The 25,060-nt window shown below is 40.4% G+C and overlaps 1 protein-coding gene across 19 annotated transcripts in view; it reads left to right on the forward strand.

Annotated features, from left to right (window-relative positions):
- SGCD (sarcoglycan delta) overlaps window positions 1-25,060 on the forward strand; it is a 695,743-nt gene that overhangs the window by 248,003 nt on the left and 422,680 nt on the right. For 2 of the 19 annotated variants that reach the window (XR_015167841.1, XM_086412608.1), the window contains exon 1: window positions 6,205-6,483. The exons of 15 other annotated variants lie outside the window; for them this stretch is intronic. The gene's annotated coding sequence lies outside the window, so the exon portion shown is untranslated. Of the gene's footprint in view, window positions 1-6,144; window positions 6,484-25,060 lie in introns of those variants that run through there. 2 more of the 19 variants (XM_086412614.1, XM_086412600.1) reach the window with 2 other exon arrangements.

A 25,060-nucleotide genomic window follows, 5' to 3' on the forward strand; every position in this document is an offset into this window, starting at 1 on the left:
GCTGTAACCAAAAGGGTCCTGGCCAATGCCTCCCTTCTCACTTGTGCCTTAAGTACTTTGTGCCTCTATATGACTTTATCTCCACTCAGCCTGCCTCTCAAGTAACTGGCACAGCAGATCCTCTACTCAATAATCATAAGCATGCTACTGTAACAGAGAAGACCAAACCTGACTGCATATTGTATATATTCATTTAGCTGTAACTCTTGTGCTCTGTTGGAGAAGGAAATGGCAACCCACTCTAGTATTCTTGCCTGGAGAATCCCATGTTCAGAGGAACCTGGTGGGCTACAGGCTGTGGGGTCTCACAGAGTCGGACATGACTGAGTGACTTGGCACTTGTGCTCTGTTGCCTGTGCCTAGTCATGCTGGCTTTGTGCCTTTGTAGAAGAATGTTGCCTAAAGCCTATAATACACAGAAGAGCCCATTTTCGAGGCTCTGACCTTTAAAGGTACACATACAAAATTTCCTGCACCATACAGCAAATTTGTACTGGCTGTCTAATTTTTCATATGGGAATGTATGTGTTTCCATGCTGCGCTCTCAATTCCTCCCACCCTCTCCTTCCCCTGCTGTGTGTGCAAGCCTGTTCTCTCTGTCTGCATCTCCACTGCTGCCCTGCAGATAGGCTCATTGGTGCCATCTTTCTATTTTTCCATTACAGTAGAGACAGAAAGTTGTAGGACAGGGCATAACCTTTGTCTTGTAGGAGGTTTGGAGGAATAATGTGACCAGACCTAAGAGGACAGCAGCAAACACAAGGGATTCTGCCACCAAAAAGTTTGCAACATCCAGCCATACCCCCTTCCTTTTTAATGTCAAAGAAGTTTGAATTCTACATCCCCTCCCCCGCTCCGGAGTACATTCTATTTCTTTTTTAAAATTATTTTTAATTGGAGGATAATTGCTTTACAGTGTTGTGTTGGGTTCTGCCATATATCAACATGAATCAGCCAGAGGTATATGTTATGTCCCTTCCTCTTGAAACCTCCCTCCCTCCCACCCATCCCACCCCTCTAAGTTGTCACAGAGGACCGGTTTTGAGTTTCTTGCACCATACAGCAAATTTGTACTGGCTGTCTAATTTTTCATATGGGAATGTATGTGTTTCCATGCTGCGCTCTCAATTCCTCCCACCCTCTCCTTCCCCTGCTGTGTGTGCAAGCCTGTTCTCTCTCTGTCTGCATCTCCACTGCTGCCCTGCAGATAGGCTCATCGGTGCCATCTTTCTATATCCTGTACACAATACTCGCTTCTCTCTTTCTGGCTTACTTCACTCTGTATAATTGGTTTTAGGTTTATCTATCTTATTAGAACTGAGTCAAATGTGTTCCTTTTTATGGCTGAGTAATATTCCATTTTGTATGTGTATCGCAACTTTCTTGGTAAGATGGTTTTCTGGGACACTAGTCCACCATCTTCTTGGTATGCTGGCTTTCTGAATAAAGTCAGTGTTCATTTCCCTAATACTTCATCTCTTCCTTTATTGGCCCATAATTTAGCAAGCAGTACAAACTTGGGCTTAGTAACAGTACCTGTACCTGAGGCCTTAAGGGCTTTGTCAGGCACTTGACTTGATAATTTCTCAGTCTTTTAACTAAACATGTGGATGGTTTATTAGCTTTCAAAAATATTTACACCTTATAGAAAAACTCAGTATTCTGAGTACAATATAATATAATAATTTAACATGTCAGAAGAATTAAATGAAGTTTGAAAATTTGAGATTAAAAAAACAATGAAGTTAGATGCATATTCCTGACTTGGATTAAAAAACTGCATTCACTTACTTGAAAATATCTATTGTACACTTCCTAAAATCTTTGCAGTATGCACAGAACTAGGATACAGTAGGGAGAAAGCAAGGCTAATTTCAGGCCTGAAGGAGAATATTTAGTTTTTAGCAGGAAAGATTAACATGATTCAAACAAAAATACAAATAAATACATAATCACATCTATGCGTGCAAGTTTGGGGATGTATATAACAGGGGATTTTTAGTTCTGGAGTTCAGATACCTGAATCCTAGAGAAAGTGATAACAGAATATGAGTTTAAAGATTGAATTAGTAGTTAAGTAGAAGAAAACATAAGAGTGGAGCTGTATTTTCAGGAGAGAGTAGCTTTTTTTTTTTTTTTTTTAAGATTTTCAAGTAGAAAGATATGTGATTTCTTTGAAGCGCTGGAAGAAGAGGGAGACTGACAGCAGATGAGACTGAAGATGTAGACAAGGGACCAGATCAAGCCAGGCCTTTCAAGTCTTAGTGATGGGGGCCATTTTTCCCTTTCAAGCCATGGCAAGCCATGTAAGAATCTGAGCACACAGAGTGACACAATTAGGCTTATGATGGAAAAGTTAGGCTATCACTGTAACTTAGTGATTCTTAGGTCTGGCTCATACTAAAGTCATTTTAATTTTGGCCAAATCGTTTTGTGGGTGGTGTGGAGCTCAAAATAAAATACTATTACCTGGTCCCTATCCCATTCCCACAGAATCAAAATCTATTTGATTTGGGGCTCCTAGCTCTAGTTATTTTAAAAGCTCCCTTCAGGTGATGTTTGGGATCTTTATTCAGTTGTCAGCAACGTATCAAACAAAGCACATTTCCGTTAAATAATTAAGAGGGCATGTTAAACAATTGCCACATATGAGTTTGACAGAATGTGACCACTTGCTGGTCTGATAATTCAAGTTTTGGATATTTTTCTTAACATTAGAAGAAGTAAGTAACTTTTTAGAAGTTTCCAGCTAGTAGTAATGAATGGTGTTTCAGTGAGTTATCCCTCTTCAAATAGACAAGTTGAAAGGAGCCAGGTAGTTAGTCTGTGGAGAGACATTGCATGTCTCAAAGCCACATCCTTTTGATTAAATCATCATTAACTGCCTTTGTATAAAGTCTGACCTTGATTTTTCCAGTTGTTTTATGATTTTTGCTTTTGTTTTGCCATTGTTTTATTTTATTTTATTTTTTAACATGTTTTTTCTTTCTTTCTTTATTTTTTTAATTTTTAATTTTATTTTTAAACTTTACAATATTGTATTGGTTCTGCCATATATCGAAATGAATCCGCCACAAGCATACACGTGTTCCCCATCCTGAACCCTTCTCCCTCCTCCCTCCTCCCTCCCCATACCATCCCTCTGGGTCGTCCCAGTGCACCAGTCCCAAGCATCCAGTATCGTGCATCAAACCTGGACTGGCGACTTGTTTCATATATGATATTATACATATTTCAATGCCATTCTCCCAAATCATCTCACCCTCTCCCTCTCCCACAGAGTCTAAAAGACTGTTCTATACATCAGTGTCTCTTTTGCTGTCTCGTATACAGGGTTATCATTACCATCTTTCTAAATTCTGTATATATGCGTTAGTATACTGTATTGGTGTTTTTCTTTCTGGCTTACTTCACTCTGTATAATGGGCTCCAGTTGCATCTGCCTCATTAGAACTGATTCAAATGTATTCTTTTTAATGGCTGAGTAATACTCCGTTGTGTATATGTACCATAGCTTTCTTATCCATTCATCTGCTGATGGACATCTAGGTTGCTTCCATGTCCTGGCTATTATAAACAGTGCTGTGATGAACATTGGGGTACACATGTCTCTTTCCCTTCTGGTTTTTTCAGTGTGTATGCCCAGCAGTGGGATTGCTGGATCATAAGGCAGTTCTATTTCCAGTTTTTTAAGGAATCTCCGCACTGTTCTCCATAGTGGCTGTCCTAGTTTGCATTCCCACCAACAGTGTAAGAGGGTTCCCTTTTCTCCACATCCTCTCCAGCATTTATTACTTGTAGACTTTTGGATCGTAGCCATTCTGACTGGCGTGAAATGGTACCTCATAGTGGTTTTGATTTGCATTTCTCTGATAATGAGTGATGTTGAGCATCTTTTCATGTGTTTGTTAGCCATCTGTATGTCTTCTTTGGAAAATTAAGAACTACCCTACCTCTTTTTTTCCCCGAAAGAAGTTGGGCACCTCAACATGATTAATAAGTTCATGAACCACTTGCTATGATTTCTTTCGAAACAAAGGCTCTAGAACCCCAGACAGAAATCTGATACTTTAGAATTTGTCGTCACCATTTCCTCAGTAGGATTTCTTCCTTGACTTAGGGGATTTTATTTTGTAGTTGTTGCTGTTAATTTAGAGCATTGCCCATTGCCAAACATGGGGATTGCAATTGTTAATGGTCTTCTATTTTTAGAATGGTAATCTTGAGCTCTTAAGGTTCAGAGAGAAGGTCCAGTTCTGTGCAAATAGCACTTTGTTCAGCATCATATAACTGACTGCAAATTTGGTTTCACTGTTTACCTTGCCTGTGAGTTAATCTTGAGGAAATACTTCAGTGTTATGTGTAGAGAATAAATGAAGCATAGTCATGTGGTTGGCTAATGTTCTAATATAGCATTAGGACGCTTGTCTATGCTTAAGGTGGTAGACCCCTATTATGTAAAGGTAGTTGGCAGAAAAGTTAATTAGCCAATAAAATAGTTGATTCTAGGAACTCAAACTAAATGTGAGAGTACAATTTTGCTTTTCAGTGAGAAAAAGAGTCTGGTTTTTGCTCAATTCAATAAAAGGAAAAGTAAACCAAAATGTATTTATATGCACTCTGATAGACAGTTTGCATGAATTATCTCATCAAATTCTAATAATTCTGTGAGGTAGAGTCTGTTGTTATCTCCGTTTTACAGATGAGAAAACTGAGGCCCAGAAAAGTCAAGCAAACTAATCAGGATTCACAGCCTTAAGAGACAGAGCTAAGATTAGATCCAGGCCATCAGATTATAAGCCTTCTCTTGTGAAGGTTAGATGATCCTGCCTTTCCCAAATGATGCTGGAATAGAGATAACACATGGAAAATTCACCCAAATCTACTTTCTGGCCTCAGTTATAACATTAAGAGTCTTTTGCACCTCTGGACAAGTCATTTCATCATGTGGACCTCCATCTCCCTTTGCAAAATGAAGGGTTGATAGAATTTGTATTGGATTGTCTCTGGGGTTCCCTTCTCCTCTGAAGTTCTCTGATTCTATAATTGTGTCCTGACCTTAGAGGTACACATGCTCCTTCCCCTCCCCACCCTCCACAGACACTGCTTCCCAAGGCAAAAGTCGAATCCTCCTGAAGGAACCCATTGCAGTTTAATGTTAAACCCCAGATCACACCAAATCCATTATTCACAACGGCCCCTTAGGAACACACAGCACTTTAAAAATCTGGCAAGCCAGTTCTTCAAAATAAGTTGCTAGTGGGATACAATTTTGGAAGTACAATATTCATACCCCAAAAAAGAAAAGAAAAAAAAAAAAGCTCAGAATAAATGAGGCTTTCTCTTTAAATCAGCTTATTCTACAATGTTACTGTTGACAACTTAGCTTTGGCTTTTTAGATAAGGGGTTTTCAGTGTGGGAGAAGAGGGGTGTCCTCTTCGTATCTTTAGAAATTTCCTTTAGTGTTTTACGGAAAGGTAGACCACAGGGTCCAGGAGACAGGTACCTAAGACATTGATGGAGTGCCATCCAGAAATAATCACAGGTGCAGAGAATTAAGACACATCCTGATAAAAGGTACAATTTTTTCACCTTCTACTTCTTTATAGAAAGTATTACACAGTCTGCATTACACAACACCTATTACACCAGCATGCAAATGTTACATTTTCAGACCAGCATCTTATAGAGCAGAGAGCCACAAAAGTGCCTGAAAAATAATTGCATTATTTTTAGTGAGATCAGTAAAAGATGCACACATCAGGATGCGGGAACAACTCAGAAGTACTGAACCAGTCTGAAAATGCTAAAAATATTGTTTCCCTTCCAACAATTGAAATATTGAGCAAAGACAGAGACAACAGCAGGTAGGAAGATCAAATCAGAATTCCCATCTCTCAGTTGTAATAGGCTTATAATCAGGACTGGCAAGAGTTGGGGCAGCTAACACGGGTCATCAGCTGGGGACTGTGAGAGGAAGGAGAAAGTTGAAAAGGGGTGGGATGGAGCGGCAGCAAGAGGAGACTCAGCTCCCGCTTCTAGCACCCCAGAGCAGAGGCCCTGTGGAGAATGGCTGAGAAATCAGCATTGGCTCTAGAAGCCCTTGCCTTTGTGGTTGTGTGAGCCCAGCAGACGCATGGGCACTGGGGCAGGGGAGCGCGTCTGTGCTTGACACATGTGTTTCCCATTGAGAGCTGGAGACAGCCCAGTAGCTGGGAGTTGGCCTGACAAAGCTGTATTGAAGTACAGAGTACGGTTTCAAAGCAGTCAGAAAAAGAACGGGAATGCTGTTCAGGAAATTCTTCAGGCATGGGCAGGGACTTGGCTGCAATTCTGCAGTTGGAAAATCTGACTGGGGCAGCTTCTGAACGCAGGCTGGGCCTGCTCACCCTTGGCAGGCCGAGTGGCTGCCTCCTTCCAGCCGCTCCACACACGCCTGGATTGTGTGGGACTCAGCAGCAGCTTTGTGAAGCAGAGAAGAGGTAGGGGACTTTTTGGTCCTTGCGTTTCCACGCTTTCTCTTCACTTTCTACCTGCTGATTGTTTGGAAGTACTCCGAGTTTTTGTGGGTGGTGGTGGGGGGCGGGTGTGTGTATGTGTGGGAACAAGTTAGAACTTCATCACTTAAACATCTGGTGTGGGGATGTAATCTTTTCTTCTCCCCCAGCCCTTCCAAAATGTGCTTTTCAGCAGGGCAGAGACGCTTTGAAAAGTTAGGATTGAACTGGCAACACCATTGTGAAAAAGAAGTCTGTGAACTCTTGTGTTGTCACCCTGTTCCAACCTTCTGTAACTTTTCTACGAAAAAGGACAGTTCATTGACAGGGAAGATAATTTTAGATGAAACTGTCTGTGTTCTTTGCTTCATGAGAGTTTGGAGAGGGGCATTTATAGCAGAAAATGGCTTTCATTTTAGAGGGAATCGGGGTTTGAAGTTTCTATTTTGGATTATGCTTTCAGAGTGTAGGAACAGAAATGTGCGTATGAGATCCTGGCATCTTTTATTATCATGTGGGATTTTGACTGTCATTAAGGAGCTCAGTGATATATTTGCCTAGAAATATGCTGGATCAACATCTATAATTCTGTTTCTATAATAATTTTCAGTTTTTCTGAGTTGCAGAAGTATCTGGCACTTCTTTCAGAAAATACTTCTGTAACAATGTTGTGAAGTAATTATACTCCAGTAAAAAATACTTCTGTATTTTATGAAGTATAGATAACTATAGAGTCACAGAAGGCAGTAATTTACTCAAAATCAGTTAAAAGATAGACATGTAACCATGTGAATTTTATTTAAATTATTCTATTTTGCACCTTACTGAAGAGAGCGCTTTTAAAAATAACAAATTTTAGATAATTATTTTTCATAGATATCAATTATAATGCAACTGATTTTTACCCCTCCTCCACAAAAGCTATACCTTATCCTACATTTAGCATTTAGAAAATGCAAAATATAATATAAACGCATTTCAGGAAGTGGTTCAGTTCTGAAAGAGCTGGACCAGATCTCACTAGAGCTTTGTGATTTCTGGCAGAGCCATGAGTGACAACAATGGTGTTTTCCACAAGGGGCTTGGCCAGGAGTATAGTTGGAGAAATAGATGAATGAATGGATTTGTGGCTGCTTTTTGAAAAGCAGAGTAGCTAGACCTCTTAGGATGGACCTCAATAAGGTTTGTGTTTACTTTTATTCTAAAATATCTCAACAAGTATCTGATAGCAAAGAGATTAGTGGATGAGTAAAGAGTGTGGGGCTGGACTTGTTCATATATGTCTGCATAAGACCTGGATACGTGTGCAGGCATTGTGTTTTGTCAGCGGCAAGTCAGCCCTCTCAGTTGGCAATTTTATTTTCTCTACAGTCTGCACTTGGAGGAGGGAATTAGGAAATGACTGGCAGCAGGACTTCTTATTCTGAGAAATGGCACACAAATATTTTCTTCATGACCATCATCTTTGGGTTGGCTTGGCTTGGGTTGGAGTGAAGAGAATTTGGAATAATTCCAAAAAGGGGGAAGAAGATAGGATAGACAGTGACTATACTTGGGTTGCCTATGGAGTGCGTAAGATGCCAAGACAGATTGGGAAGCAATGTGAACCATAGCCAAACAAACTGCCTGTGAAAAAGGAGACTCTGGAGCTCTAATGTCATGCTCCTCTAAATTTAGTTCATGTTGAGCAGTACTTTGGCCACCTCATGCGAAAAGTTGATTCATTGGAAAAGACTCTGATGCTGGGAGGGATTGGGAGCAGGAGGAGAAGGGGACGACAGAGAATGAGATGGCTGGATGGCATCACTGACTCGATGGACTTGAGTCTGAGTGAACTCCGGGCGTTGGTGATGGACAGGGAGGCCTGGCATGCTGTGATTCATGGGGTCGCAAAGAGTCGGACACGACTGAGCAACTGAACTGAACTGAACTGAGCTGAACAAGCATGAAATAACAACTTCACGTTGCAGGGCTGTGCACAACATTGCTTGAAACTTGGAAGAAACTCTATAGTTTCCCTCTTTTAGAAGTATGGGAGGTGGAAATCCAGCTCCGCTGACATTTGAAAAAAAGAAAGAGGGGTCAAGGAGGGTAGAGGTGAAGAAATGCAGGGCAGAGGTAGAAGCTACAGGGAGGGAGGAGTCGCCACAACGCAAGCTGGGTGGAAGGAGATCCATGTGCACGGATGAAACGTACATGCTAGAACAGCAAAGCCCAGTGGGCACCGATTGGTTCAGCTTGAAATATGGGGCTAAACCATGGCCTTGGTGAGCAGAATTGTTTTATCCTGTTCACAACTGAAGACGCCATGGTCAGTCCACCATGCTCTGCCTTATGGAAGTAATCAGAAAACACATTTTGTAAGAATGGCATTGCCCAAGGGTTCAGATTTCCTAAATGAGGAGGGAGCAGGCTCTTAAGGCCTTATTTTTAACCTGTATTTGTTCCGTCCAGAGATATTTCTGCTGGGAGTGATGAGTGAAGGGGCCAGGTGGAGATGGGGGAGGGGTGGCAGCAGGCAGAGCTTGTTCCAAGGCCTGCTCATGGATGCTTCATCCTTAAGACATACTTTTGAAAAGGAATATATTAATAGAAGGATACATATGCTTTACTGCAATTTGTGAATTTAATTTTATCTCTTTTTTTATTTTAAAAACATCTCCAAGGGCATGTACCACATTGTTGGTAAAAGTATTTAATATTCCATAAGGTGAAAAGGTTCATGGAATTATGGAATTGACCATCTGGAAAGGATTAAGGCTTAACATCCTGTAGTCCAGAATCTGAGCTTCAGTGATATAAAGACCCCTTTTAACAGGGCGGGAGAAAGTCCATGTTCCCACTGTTTTAATTATACTGTTATTTAAACATGTACAAACCCCAAAATACTCACTTAGATATTACCTCTTTATTTTAATAATTATTAGGCATCCATAACACTAAAATAAATATATGAATTAAATACAGAGAAAAGTATCTAACAATATTCAGGTTATCAACATTGGTTTCTTAATATAGAGGGTGTTTTAGTGTGAGCATGAGTCTTATCAGACTCTTTGCAAGACCATGGTCTGTAGCCTCCCAGTATCCTCTGTCTATGGACTTTTCCAGGCAAAAATACGGGAGTGGATTGCCATTTCCTATTTCAGGGGAGCTTCCTGACCCAGGGATCGAACCCACATCTCTTGTACCTTCTGCATTGGCAGGCAGATTCTTTTCCACGGGTGTCACCTGCGAAGCCTAGAGGATCCTTTACTAGAATTTAATAAAGTTTACACCGTGAACTTGGAACTGGAGATTATTCTGATTCCAGACATTCATACTCTTATATCCTGGATACGTACTTGCTTCTTCCATGACTTTTTTTCTCTTCAAATGTACCTTCATTTGCATGCCAAGATATCCTTTGATGTGCACCTTGAAGGAATATGTCATTTTGTTATATCACACTCTTCTCCTTTCTCTGGTCATGACAATTGAAATCAAATCACTTGTTGCCAAATGACTGTACACTGAATACAAATGCACACACCAAAACCGCGAGTAGTAGCCACTGGTCATGACTTGGATCTGCATTTCCTAGGATAAAATTTGAAAAACATAAAATAAGCACATCAAAGAAATGAGAAAGGAAAACACAAGAACAAATTTGGCAGAAAACTCTCTGAGTCTGGAGAAAATCTGAGAATCCCTGTGTCTTGGAGACTCTACCTTGAGAAGTAATGATTTTGACCAATTCTGGTTCCATGGAGGAAACTCTGCAGGAATTTAGGAGGGAATGGCTCTGGAAACACCCCATCTATTTTTCTAAACAGTATAGCCACTTTTAGTTGTTTATATATATTGGGGTTTTGCAAGAAATTTCATTTGAAGAAAGAGTTTTAGTGCTATATCAGTGAAGGCTCCTTTTGGCTGCAAATAGAAACCCTGCTCATAGAGTCGGAACATGTAGGACCTTACTTTTTGTGGATGTGATGTATATTACACCTAGGTAGTCCAAGACTGTTGTGGCAGCTGAGCGGTGTCTCCAAAGATCACAGCTTCCTTTTGTTCATTTTTTCATCTCCACGTGTCATGTTCAAGTCAGAACAAAAATGGCAAACATGAAGAAGAAAAATACTTCTCATGAAACTTTGCCTCTTTAATCAGGAAGGGATCCCCTCCCACACAGACTTCCTCGTGTCTCAGAATATACCCAGAACTGGGTCATGTGCCTACTGGTCCCATGCAGTTATAGTCCTATGATGTGTGGAGGCCCTCTGAGTGTGGAATAGGAGCCCACAGGTCCAGATCAAGAGTTTTAGAACTCTTCCAACCGTATTTTGCTTCTATTTTAAAGAAGTATACACTGAGACTAGAAAAGATATGTTACCTGCTGGGAGAACACAGGTGTTCAGAGACAAGGGCGATGCTTCTTGTCCCTTGACTCTGAGTCTAGTGTCAACTACTTGTTACATGCGTGGCTTAGTAATGACAGGCGATACTTTGGAAGCTGTGTCAGAGAAAGTAACATAATAGAATCTTAGTAGTAGGAAGGCCCTCAGAAATCACCTGGTTCCATGGTCTTTCAAAACCTCTTGAATCAAAATTTCTGAGATTAGAGTTGAAAAATCCCTCTATTTTTAAAAAATTCCTCAAGTTATTCTCTTGAAGCCAACCAGATATTGGTCTTCAGAACTGAGTCTGTTTTACTTCATTCAGTGATGGAGAGCCTCACTGTACTGCAAAGCAGCTCGGGGCATTATTTATCACCTCCAGTCTCCTCAGGTTGGGCCACATTTACATCTCTATACTTTGTAACCCATGGCCATTGCTATACTCCTAAGGCACATTAGAGGGTGGTAGGAGGCCTTGGTGCAGAACTTGAGGTGAAGAGAAGGAATAAGGGTAGTGGTGGCCACAAATCTTGGGATAGGTCCTGAGTCTGCTAAGAGCTGAATCTCAGTTTTTCCAACTGTAAAATGGGATCAGATGCCTGTAAAGTGTTTTATCTCACATTCTACTGTTTTTTTCATTCTTAAACTCTCTTTATGAATGTATTAAAATCTTTCTCTCTCCATTGTCTTTTCTGCACCCTTCTCTTTACCCTTTCTCTGAACACGGTCTAGGCAGCCTCCTCCTGACAAAAATAAAATTCCCTAAACTCAATTCCAGTCATCAAACAGGGGCATACTGTATGAACAGGACACCATGATACATCTGTGAACCCAAGGAGTGGAGGGTTATTGTAAGCAAGAAGCAGCACAGTAAGGAAGGAGAGTGGAAGAGGGGATGATCTTGTAGCAGAGGGAGAATGATTACACAGTGAAGTGAGCCTAGGTTTTGAGGTACACAAAACTGGACTGTGACCCTGGCTGTGTGACCTTGGGCAAGTTACATCCTGTCCGTGAGCCACAATTTTATCATCTTTAAAATGAACATGGTAGCATCTACCTCATAGTATGTTGTGAGCTTGTACTTAGAGTGTCCTTAGCTTGGTGCCTTGCACATGGTAAGGACTTAAGTATGTTAGCTGTATATTTAAAATTAGTTCCACATGATGCAAACTGACAAAGAAGGAAATAGCCATGTCAAATGATAAGATGAAGCACTGAGACAATCGGCAGAGGAGAGTTTTATGCTGAATAATCCAGGTTACTTTTTCTTTGTCACCTTAATTTCTCTGAAGATTCCGCTGTCCTTTTTCTTTCACCTTTGCTACCGCACAGAAAGGTAATCATCTTTCTTATAGTTTCAAATTCCTTTTGTCAAGTGTGAGCTGTCTTCTATAAAGGAAGCCATGTAAGCTGTGACCTGTTGAGCAAGTCTGCAGGAGTTGGGGAGGGACATGTCACCACGGTTCACGAAGGGTATAAATCCTGTGAGATTGGTTTGCTCAAAAATCTGCTGGTTGTTGTCTCAGTGGAACTCTGGGTATGTAGGTGGATATGGAAGTGGTAGCTTTATTCTTCTTTTTAACCAATAATGCAGTGGCACCTATTACAGCAAGCACAGTTTCCTGATAAAAACTGTATCACTGGGGATTAGAAATTCCCTTCTTGTTCAGACCACAGAGCCTTGCCAGGATCAGACTTGACAGGATTGGATTCTCTGATGATTTCTCTGAATTTCAAAATTCCTAGAAACTCTGCCATTATTTCCCACGGTCAAAATATTTAAGCACTGAAACTGGTCTCATAAAGCGCAGAGTAAATAAATATCAGAATGATCTCTTTTCTCCACTCCGTCATTCCCCACTACCCTGTTGTCCCAACTCCATCTGGGGTTGTGGTCCTGGGCCGGCATAGTCAGTGAAGGAATATGCTTCAGACCTAGAGACGCCTGTCCTTTGCTTCCTTTTCTTACCTGTAGTTGTCGTCTTTACTGTTCTATACTCCTTCTAGCTCTTTCCTTCTGTGTTTTTATTGCTTTCCTCTTCCCATTGTCGGTTTCTTTCTTTTTTTATTTTTTTCTTCTGTTTGTTTATGATGTTTACCAAAGTCGTCTGCTTCCCTCAGTGGGAAGGAGTGCTGGCAATAGACCGGAGTCTGGACAGTGGAATTTTTACCACATGATGACAAACAGTACCTCCTAGGCTGGCTGTGACCTTCAGAGGTTTGTGGTCTCCCTTTTGTCACTGGTAAAGCTAATCCTGGCGTTTCTTAGGCCAAGAATGCAAACACCAGGTCCCAAACTGGCGTTTCTTAGGCCAAGAATGCAAACACCAGTTCCCAAACTGGCAATCCAGGGCTGGCCTCTGGACACATTTTGACTCATGAAGTGTTTTTTGTTTTTGGTGCTGTTGTTGTTTTTTACATCCACTTAGTTACAAAGTACTTACATGTACTGATATTATGTACAAATTTAGATCTCTAGATTACGTAGAAGAAGCTGGAGAATGGCATGCCTGGCCTGATTTCTCATGGTGCATCAGTTGGGGGAATGGGCAGTGGTTTTTGCTTTGAGAAGGCACATGTCCACTTCATTCATTGATCCTGCCTGCCTTATCTGACATCAGTAAGCTCTCAATAGGGTGTCTCATTTTGAACACAGAATATAGAAGATCATTCAAGTGACCATTTTTTTTCAGTTCTTTCAAGGGTGGTACCTACAGTATATTCTAGATACTTGAAAGAGAAGTTAAGACATCATGCCTTAATTCTCCCAGAGGACACCATCGAGATGGGCTAAGTGTCCATTGGGAAGAAATAGAGTAGAACAGCATAGTGGCCAAGAGTGTGGGTCTCATAGTTGGACATTCTTTGGAATCACCACCTCATAGAATTGTACTTAGGATTAAAAATTTGAAATATGATAGAAATCAGAACAATCACTGCCACTGGGGGTGAGGATTGATGAGGAAGGGACTTAAGGGAACTTTCTAGGGTGATGGAAGGATTCCCTGTCTTGACTGAATATTTTTTATACACATTTATAAAAACTCGAGCTGCATAGTGAATATCAGTGTGTTTGACTAGTTTTAAGTTATACCTCAGTAGACATATATACATGTGAGCAGGTGTATATATAGACATGTGTGAAGGCATGCAAAGTGCATAATAACTTTTAGCTGTTACTGTTATCCTGCTTCTTTCTGGACATGTTGAATATTAAAAAAAATAATCTTTAAAAATTATTTCTTGACTAAAGATGAGATGACGAGATTTTTCCTTTCAGACCACAGATTTTATTGCAAGTATGTAAGAGCACAGATAATAGCTCAAGATCCTTGCCAAACACAATTGTCAAGGGATAACCTATGGGATCAATGCTTATTTTTTGGAACTATTGAATCACTGTAGCAGGGTGTGCCTAATTTGTTACAGCTGTTTTTCATGATGCTGTAAAAATATATGGGTTTAAGAGAAATATCAAAGATAATTTATTACGTGGGTGAAAAATGCCTGTACTTAGAGTAACATGTGCCCTGGCTGAGATACAGTAGTCACTCAAAAAATATATGAAGAATTGTCTTAAAATTAGTATCTGCATTGAGAAATTTTAACTATAAACTGTTACAAAAATATGTTCTTAATTAGTAATCACAGTTTTCTGACCAAGTATACACACATATCTGAAAGCATTTAAAACCAGAACTAGAGCAGAGTTTTCATTCAGGCACTCTGGGTTCAAATTTTTGCTGTCTTTAACAAGCTGAATGACTTCAAGTCGGTTGCTTAACCTCTCCGTTTCTCAGTTGCTTTAACTGTAAAATCAGGATAGTAATTATATGTCTATGAGGATTAAATAGGTTCAGTATAGCATTAGAACAGAGTCTAGTACACAGTGACCATTATGCAAGTACATATCATCAGTTTTGTATTCTTTGTGTTAGGAAACCTGGTTTTGTTGTCATTTGCTTTTGGGTATTGTTCAAAAGGCAGCTGAATGTTGGTTGATGAAAGTGATATCAAATAGCAGCTTCAGTTGAAAAGACTAAAGCCTGAAATTTGTGGGAAACATGCTGGTTTTCAATTTAGCCGTCTTGTGACTAACTTACTCTGTGACCTTGATGAAGTCACTTCACTTCCCTGGACCTAGTTTTCTCATCTGTGATTGTGACTTGAATTTTATATAGTCTATGTTCCCTCCAAGTGTTGTGTCTCAGTCTTTGATCTTACATGTTTTAGTTGTGTTCATTATTTTATTATACAGCTTGGTCCCCAGGTCACAGAAGCCCCAAGTCACAAGTGGCCCAACTGCAGTTGCCATCATCAGGTTCTGATACGAATCATCCTTGAGGATATAAGAAGCGCTGGGTTTATGTACCATAGTGTAGCTGAAAAGGTTATAGAGGAGGCCACAGTGAGTGGGTGCAGTGCCCTTTGCCTGTAAAAATGATACTATTAAGTTTGCTATCAGTATTTGAAATTACTTTTCCTGTTTAGGGTGTTCAGTTCACGTTCTTTCCTGGTTCTCAATGCAGTGTCAAGGACCACGTTTAGAATGCTGTATGAGTGGTATGCAGAGCCAGATCTTCCCGGACTATCAAGGTTCCTTCAAATCTTTGCTCAGATACTGCTTTCTTCATGAGATCAACCTTTCTTATGCTTTTAAAATTTGAACCTGCCCAGCTGTCCACCCCCAGCACTGCTTATCTATGAACTTTTCCTGTCTTTTTATTCTTTGATCTTTTACCTGTAGCCCCCATTCTCTTAGAAAATAAGTTTCAAACATAGTTTTCATGTTATTTAGCTCTCTCTCCCATCATGGTCTCCTGCCACTGCCTTGAGATTAGGGATCTGTGGCTTTGCTCATCGATGTGTCCTAAATGCCTCGAGTAGTGCCATGGGATGATCTGAAAGAAAACACAGATTTCTCAGGTGGTAGCAGTGCATATGCCCTTTGTAAATACACCCCATGCTAAATATATCTAAATGGTAATTCTAAATGCCTTGCATCCTTTTCAGCAAAAGTTAAGCTTTTGCCTCATTCTATGTTTAATGGAAGGAAACACAGAAATTGAGTCCAGACCCTAAACAACTTACTAGTTAGGAGCCCTTGAGAACATCCCATCATTCCTTAGGACCTCAGTATCTTAATATATGAAATAGTTTTAATAAGATTGATCCCCTAGAGTGTTGTCAGGAATGTATGAGCTAATGTATCTGATAATGCCTAGTACAAATATGTATGTGTGTTTCACAAAGATATTTCTGTCTGAAATGACCTCAACTGACACCTCACACATCTAAATCTCTAGGACAGTGAGAATGAATGTTCATAATTATACTGAAATATCTTCTAATTCATCAGAGATAAGGATTTTGAATTTAAATATAAGGTGTTTTGTACTTTGGAGAAAGACTTTGATGATAATATCTATACAACACAAACACACTCAAACCTACCTTAACCTAGCAATTCAGTGTCTCAGGTCTTCTTTGAGAGGTCTGTTGGGACATCTGTGAAACCTGTGTAACCCATTCCTGTGGCTTTACTTATATGCAGAGAACTTCACATTTCATTCTGAGCCCTGTCTTCCCCCTGAATTCCAGATTCATTTCTAAGTGCCTTTGTGACACCACCCCCGTGGATTTTTCTGTGCATTTCAAAATCAACATGACTGAACAGAGCTCTCTCTCCCCGCCCCCTCCTTTTACTCCATTTGCCTCCTGCCCCACAAGCCACTGGTTTCCCAAATTTCTCCATCCTGATAAAGGGCACTATCATTCACCCGGCTGCTCATGCCAGAACCCTAGCATTCTCCTTGACTCCTGTCCTTTACACATGCTCTCTGTCTTGGGAAATAGCAAATTCTCTTAGCTCTACTTTCTTTTTTTTTTTTTTTTTACTTTTAAATTTTATTTTATTTTTAAACTTTACATAATTGTATTAGTTATAGCAACTGGTCACATTCTCACTCAACCTCTACCCAGATCTGAGCTACTGTCACCCTCTTTGGGTGACTACAGGAGTCACAAGTCCCCAGTTTCTCTGCTGGCATTCCTGTCCCCTGAAGTATGCTCCTTAGAGAATGAGAACAATTCCAAAGGGAAAGTCTGATCACTCTTGTGCCTTGGTTCTCTGACAGTTACTATCACAGTCAGTGTCATACCTGTGGTTTTACTGTGGCACGTAAGACCCACGGTGCACCCCTTCTGCCCGCACTTCCAAGCTTACTTTCAGACACTCTGCCCTGTGTGTCCCCTGATACATCCGTACTGTTCCTGAAACATGCCAAGTGAGCCCTTGCCTCAGGGCCTATACACCTGCTGGTGTTGTCTCCTCTACTGGAGTGCGCTCCCAAATGTCCTCATGCTTTACTCTCTTGCTTGTTCATGTTTTTTCCTCAAACATTTCTACCAGAGAGGCTTCCCTGGCCATCCTACAGATCAGAACTTCCCCAGTCTTTGTCCCCTTCTCTAGCTTTACATTTTCATTCATAGGACTTTTACCAAGAGTAAGTATGACAGCTCGATATTTGCCTGTCTGTTTGTCATTTCTTCCACTAAAATGTCAGGACCAAGAAGCAGGGAATCTGCCTTTTACTGCTTAATGACTACTGCCAGCGCATTGTAATATGCAGTAAGTATTTATCTGTTTAAATAAGCATTGGTATCAGAAAATTAGTGGAAACATCCTGTGTTCACCCCTAAAAGCTGGTTGAGTTAAATATCATGTACCATTCAATTTTAAACTAACTTAAAAAACAGATTTTTGTGTTTTTTATTGGACTATCACTGAGCTATGTAAGTACATCAAGTTAGATTGCAAACAGTAAAGAATGAAAATATCACCTTTTTGTAAAAAAGAAAAATTTAAATGTGAGTATGTATGCTTCGAGTGTATATATTGCATAAAGCCTTCATGTGTATTGAACATTTATATAGGCATCTGGTCCCTTCACTTCATGGAAAATAGATGGGGAAACAGTGGAAACAGTGGCAGACTTTATTTTTTTGGGCTCCAAAATCACTGCAGATCATGACTGCAGCCATGAAATTAAAAGATGTTTACTCCTTGGAAAGAAAGTTATGACAAACCTAGATAGCATATTCAAAAGCAGAGACATTAATTACTTTGCCAACAAAGGTCCATCTAGTCAAGGCTATAGTTTTTCCAGTGGTCATGTATGGATGTGAGAGTTGGACTGTGAAGAAGGCTGAGCGCCGAAGAATTGATACTTTTGAACTGTGGTGTTGGAGAAGACTCTTGAGAGTCCCTTGGACTGCAAGCAGATCCAACCAGTCCATTCTGAAGGAGATCAGCCCTGGGATTTCTTTGGAAGGAATGATGCTAAAGCTGAAACTCCAGTACTTTGGCCCCCTCATGCGAAGAGTTGACTCATTGGAAAAGACTCTGATGCTGGGAGGGATTGGGGGCAAGAGGAGAAGGGGACGACAGAGGATGAGATGGCTGGATGGCACCACTGACTCGATGGACGTGAGTCTGAGTGAACTCCAGGAGTTGGTGATGGACAGGGAGGCCTGGCGTGCTGTGATTCATGGGGTCGCAAAGAGTCGGACACGACTGAGCAACTGAACTGAACTGAACTGAAGAAAGAAGTTGATAATAGTTGACTCTGTGGAGAAAGGCTGAAAGTGTAAACGAAAAAGAGATTTTAACTGTATCTCCTTCAGATCTTTTAAATATATGCACTTGTCTAATTTTTTTTCAGTAAAACGTTCCAACACTTACATGTTCAAATTCTGAAAAAGCTAGAAGATGTAATACCTAACTTATAATTAGTCCAAATATTTATTTAAATAGGAAATGCCATTCCTGGATCATTTTATACAAACAGACATTCCCTTTTCTAGGCAGATTTTACAAGGAAAAAAATGTCGATTATTATATCAAAAGTAAAAGTACAGTGTTGTTACAATTGTCAAAACTGTGTCAAACATTAGCAATCCAAGACTAAAACCTTGTATGGATGGCTGAGTGAAAAACAACCTTGAAAGCAGATCATTTAAATCTGAGACCTCAAAAATTAACATGGCTAATGTAAAATTATTTATGTGCCAGAATCATCCAAAATGACTCAGATTTACAGTAAATTCTAGAAACTGTAATGAACCTGGGAGAGGACTTGCTTATGCTTGCTATTTATATAAACTGGTTACAGTTGTAAACAGTGATGTAATTCCTGTTTACTTTTAAGTGTTCTGGAAATTCCAACATGCTGCAGCAGCATTAATCCTAGCTTACTTGGTTTGTATAATTTGTTTCATTTCTAAATAACTGAATGTATTTATTGGCCTAGCCATGTTAATTCTGAACTATTGCCATAGCCTATGAAGCAGAGTATAGTTAATCCACATTCTCTCTCTGCAAACCCCTCTCTTAACTCTTTCATCTGAGCTCATTCAGTGCCCACCTTGCTGACTGTCCTGCTTCTATTGAGGATGCTCTTAAGGCTGAGATACTTGCTTGTGTCCCCTGCCAGAAAACTTGTTCTAACTCTATGTCTCACTTGAGTTGTCCCTTGGTCAGGATGGCCTTCCATGACCAGTGTGGGTCACCCCCTACTCTCTATCGTGGAACCTGCCTTGTTTTCTTCCTTCCACCACTTTAGTTCTAATGGTTTCATCCATTTACTCGTTTACTGTCCATCTGTCTCATTAAAAATACAAGCTTAGTAAAGACAGAAATACCCCACTTATCCTTTTGGAGACCTGTATAGCCCCAGGCTCTACTGTGGTAACTGGCATGTAGTTGTTAGTTGCCCGGTAGTGTCCGACTCTTTGTGACCCCGTAGACTGCAGAACTCCAGGGCTCCCTGTCCCTCACCATCTCCCTGAGTTTGCCCAAGTTCATGTCCATTCCATCAGTGATGCTATCCAGCCATCTCAACTTCTGATGCCCTCTTCTCCTGTCCTCAATTTTTCCCAGCATCAGGAAAGAATAGAATCAGCTGTTCATATCAGGTGACCAAAATACTGGAACTTCAGCGTCAGCATCTGTCCTTCCAATGCGTATTCAAAGTTGATATCCTTTAAGATTGAGTGGTTTGATCTCCTTGCAGTCCAAGGGTCTCTCAGGAGTCTTCTCCACCACCACAGTTTGAAGGCATCAATTCTTTGGCTCTGTGCCTTCTTTTGGACAAGGAAATGGCAACTCACTCCAGCATTCTTGCCTGGAGAATCCAATGGACAGATGAGCTTGAATGAGCTGGGGTCTATAGGGTCACAAAGAATCGTACATGACTGAAGTGATTTTTCATGCACACATGCTTTCTTTACGGTCCACCTCTCACAACCGTACAAACCTTTGTCAGCAGAGTAATGTCTCTGCTTTTCAACACAGTGTTTATATTTGTCATAGCTTTCCTGCCCAGAAGCAATCATCTTCCGATTTGATGGCTGCAGTCACTGTCCACAGTGGTTTTAGAGCCCAATAAGAGGAAATCCATCACTGCTTCCACAGTTTTTCCTTCTATTTGCCATGAAATGATGGGGCTGGATGCCATGAGCTTAGTTTTGTTTTTTGTTTTTGTTTTTTAATATTTAGTTTTAAGCTGACTTTTTCACTCTCCTCTTTCACCATCATCAAGAGGTTCCTTCATTCCTCTTTGCTTTATAACATTCGAGTGGTATCTGCATACTGAGGTTGTTAATATTTCTCTTTCCTATCTTGATTTCTAGCTTGTAAACTCATCCAGCCAGGCATTTCTCATGATAAAAAAGCAGGGTGAAAACATAGTAGATGGTCACAATTTTTTTTTTCTGTTGAAAAATAGATTGGGATTGGGGTTTCCTTCACCTACCAGGTCTGTGCTTTGCTATGTTTCTTTCTCCCATGGTATGTGACTGTACAGAGTATTGCACTCATTAGGATTCCCATAAATCCCCTTATGGAACAAGACACTATGAAGCTTGGTAGGTGGAAGAGTCAAGCAAGCCTTAATAAAATGCCTCTCAAAGCCTCCTTGTCCTCATCTCTACCCTATTAGTAGAGTGGATTATGGCCCATAAAATTTTACAGGCTGCAAAGAAAAAGCTTCAAGAAACTTGATAGCACTGATGTATCTTTAGAAAGTTTATTGTTTTTTAATCATCCCTCAAAACATAATCATTTTCCACAGATGACTGATAATGCAGATACTGTAATGGTTTTCTAGATATCTCTTTTATTTGGGGAGAAAAGAAAAAAAAATATTTGTTCTTCTTCTGAAGAAGAACCCGACTGAAACAAAAACACTGAACACAGAAAGTGATGGTTTCTAACAACATTCTTCTAGAATAAGAGTTCAGCCTCATGAAGGATGCCAGCTGTGTATGTTTCTGCCCAAAGACCTTCCATCATCCTTATATCAACTGATAAAATATAGGAAGGAGAGCAACATAAGATTTTCAGGTAACTGTCTGGTATCTACTATAAATAGATTTAGGAAGGGGAGTGAACATGGGTATGACCACTTGAGTATGATAAGGCCAGTTTCTGTGTTCAGATGTCAAAGGCTTGTCAAAGTCTTTGGATTTAACACTTTGAGACTCAGTGTAGGAGAGCCTTACGCTAGGCGTATAATGTGACTTCCTGAATTAGAAGAGCAACAGCTTCAAGACCAAGGTACCTCTTAGGCTGAGCTTGGCTCGAGGATCTTTGTGAAGACTTCATAGTGATCATGGCCTTTGTACAAATCATATGGCTCCTATGACTGATGTTGGGCATTTGTGAGGTCATTGAAAAAAATCTTCATGGTAGCCAAGTGACCACGTCTTGGTAGTATGATCAGTGACAGAAGTGAAACCAACCATACAACCTAAGAGGAGGTTCTCCACAAGTCCAAGTCATAAAAATGGATGCTTTCCTTGAGACTGTCACATTAAATGAATGTCAAGACCATGATTTCGGTAATATTGCATGATCCTGTGTCTGAAAATTTGAATGTGTGAGACCACGAGGTTACAGCTCAAAACCAGGCTTTTAAAATACCCATCCAGAATGATTTTCTTTGGAAATTCCATGTCTATTATTCTTGGCAACTATTAGCCATTGTCATAGATGATTTTTATATTATTACATTGCCCTGATGATTGGCAGGTCCTCTTTATTAATAGCAAAGCAGCACAAAGTTTACAACATTCGTTCTCTGGGAAATGTAATCCTATTGCATTTTGTGTGCAAAGAAACAGGGTATCTTTAAGTCACCTAGATTTGTTTATGAACAGGTGAACATTTAAAATAGCCTCATGAAGGAGTAAAGTAATGTTTTGGAGTTAATCCTATTTAACATCAATATAGTTGCATGTGCCTTAGGTAAGGGAGAAAAGTTGTATAAATTTTCATTCTTTTCCTTCTGATTTTATAGCTGTTTACTTTTGCTGGAGGATATTCATTGCCATTTAGCATTGGCTTGATTTTTATTTGTTCATTGAGTAAATGTATGCCATTATGGGGCTTCCCCGGTGGCACTGCTGGTAAAGAGCCTGCTTGCTATTACAGGAGACTTTAGAGACACAAGTTCAATCCTTGGGTCAGGAAGATACCCTGGAGGAGGGCACAGCCCCATACTCCAGTATTCTTGCCAGGTGAATCCCATGGACAGAGGAGCCTGGTGGGCTATGGTCCATAGGGTCACAAAGAGTCAGACACCACTGAAATGACTTAGCAGAGCACAGCATGCTATTATATGTAATTTTGCAAACATACGTGTAATTACATTATTGAAAATATTTAATTTTTGAGAATTTTTGATGCATAATTGGTATAGAGGGAGGGGAAAATAAGATGGTCAATCACATCAAACAACAAATATTTATTCTTTATCTATTGTGGCCTAGACATTGCTATACTCTTATAAATCAGATTTTTACTCCCTTGTTTCAGATTTGGCCTTGGATTTTCACTGACTTTTCAATAACATTTGAATCTCTTATAACCATCTCCAAGGTCCAGCATCATCTGACTCCAGCCAGCATTTCAGCCTCATCTCATGCTCTTCTCTGCTTCACTCAATACAATAAATCACACAGACCTTGTCCACATTGGGACCCTTGCCTTGGCTTTCCTTCTTCCTCCTGGATTCATTCTTTCCTCCCTTCCCTTACTTTGGTGTCTTTTATTGTCCTTCAGATCTCAGCATAAATGTGCATCCTTAGATAGTTTTCTCTAGATGAGTCTTGCGTCTATATAAAATAATTTTCATCCTGTGATAATCTTTTTCACGTTACCAGATATATTTCACTGTAGACACTTTACATGGTTCGTTTTGTCTCTTTAAGCATTTGCTGTTCAAAGTCTCACAACACTAGGCTTGTGAGCTTCCTGAAGGCAAGGTAAATCTTCCTTGTGACATCCTGATACTCTGTGTAGTTAATAGAATTTGTTTGATGAGGGAATAGATGGATGAAAGACATTTAGAGAAATTTAACTTGAGATGGAAACTGGAGTGAAAGTGATGAGTTTAACATTCATAGAATTACAGAATGAAAGTATAACACTGGCCATTGTCTCAGTTGGGAGAGAGAACACTGACCCATAACATGAACTTGAGATAAAGAGGCAGAGAGGAGAGTTTGAAAAGACAGAAATCAGAGATAGAAGGAAGGGGCCCTGGACAGAAGTGTCATGAATTCCAAAGAAGGACAAGGTTTCCAGGGGAGAAGGAGATGTTGGTCAACCAAAGCTTCAGCAGGTCCAAGAAAAGGACATTGAATTTTGACCAGGGACATAATTAGTGATTTTTGAATGGGCCATTTCAGTACATAAATGAGAATATGAAGTTTTTATTATTTGTCAAGGACCCGGGGACCCTGGGCATCAATGAGAGTAAAATTAGCAACATGTGGAGAAAATCACAAAGGTAAGCTAAGATTGTGTTTAATGACAAAGAGATTTGGGCACAAAACACTGAAGACTGCAAAGAATGTTAAACTCAGTACATTGCTAAAGAGGATGATAGAAATGAAAGCTCCAGGGTAGGAATGCAGCAAAAATGTGAGGAATGGGAAAGCATACCATTAGGATATGGGAGGAAATGGGTAATCTGGTGAGAAATAACACAAGTAGAGGAAAAGGTGGACCCTGGGATGCTTTTTTTGTGTTGGATGTAAATTTGGGTTCTTGAAACATGATCCTTGGGCCTTTTGTATCCAGAATCAATTTTGGTGCTTGCTAAAAATACAGATTTCTCAAAGGGGCCTTCAGTTCAGTTCAGTTCAGTCGCTCAGTCGTGTCCAACTCTTTGCGACCCCATGAATCGCGGCACACCAGGCCTCTCTGTCTATCATCAACTCCCGGAATTCACCCAGACTCAGGTCCATCGAATCGGTGATGCCATCCAACCATCTCATCCTCTGTCATCCCCTTCTCCTCTTGCCCCCAATCCCTGCCAGCATCAGAGTCTTTTCCAATGAGTCAACTCTTCGCATGAGGTGGCCAAAGTATTGGAGTTTCAGTTTCAGCATCAGTCCTTCCAATGAACACCCAGGACTGATCTGATCTCCTTTAGGATGGACTGGTTGGATCTCCTTGCAGTCCAGGGGACTCTCAAGAGTCTTCTCCAACACCACAGTTCAAAAGCATCAATTCTTCGGCACTCAGCCTTCTTCACAGTCCAACTCTCACAGCCATACATGACCACTGGAAAAACTATAGCCTTGACTAGACAGACCTTTGTTGGCAAAGTAATGTCTCTGCTTTTTAATATGCTATCTAGGTTGATCATAACTTTCCTTCCAAGGAATAAGCGTCTTAATTTCATGGCTGCAATCACCATCTGCAGTGATTTTGGAGCCCAAAAAAACAAAGTCTGATACTCTTTCCACTGTTTCCCCATCCAAATGCGCCTAAGTCTTACCAAAGTGATTATTCCTTGATGCAAAGCCTATGAATCTGCATTTATGGTTTGCCAGGGTGGTTCTTGCACATTCAAAAGTCAGAAAATCCTTCTCAGGGGAATGTACATAGTTGTACCTTTTATCAAGCTTCCTGGTCGCTCAGATGGTAAAGAATTCACCTGCAATGCAGGAGACCCAGTTTCCATCCCCTGGGTAGGGATGATACACTGGAGAAAAGGATGGCTATCCACTCCACTATTCTTACCTGGAGAATTCCACAGACAGAGGAGCCTGTCCATTGGGCTGTGAAGAGTTGAATACAACTGAGTAACTAACACTTTCACTTTTTTCACTTT

This window comes from Bos grunniens, chromosome 7 (genome assembly GCF_055505025.1).
Source record: "Bos grunniens cultivar Pamir isolate PY7600 chromosome 7, Bosgru_T2T1.0, whole genome shotgun sequence".
NCBI lineage: Eukaryota > Metazoa > Chordata > Mammalia > Artiodactyla > Bovidae > Bos > Bos grunniens.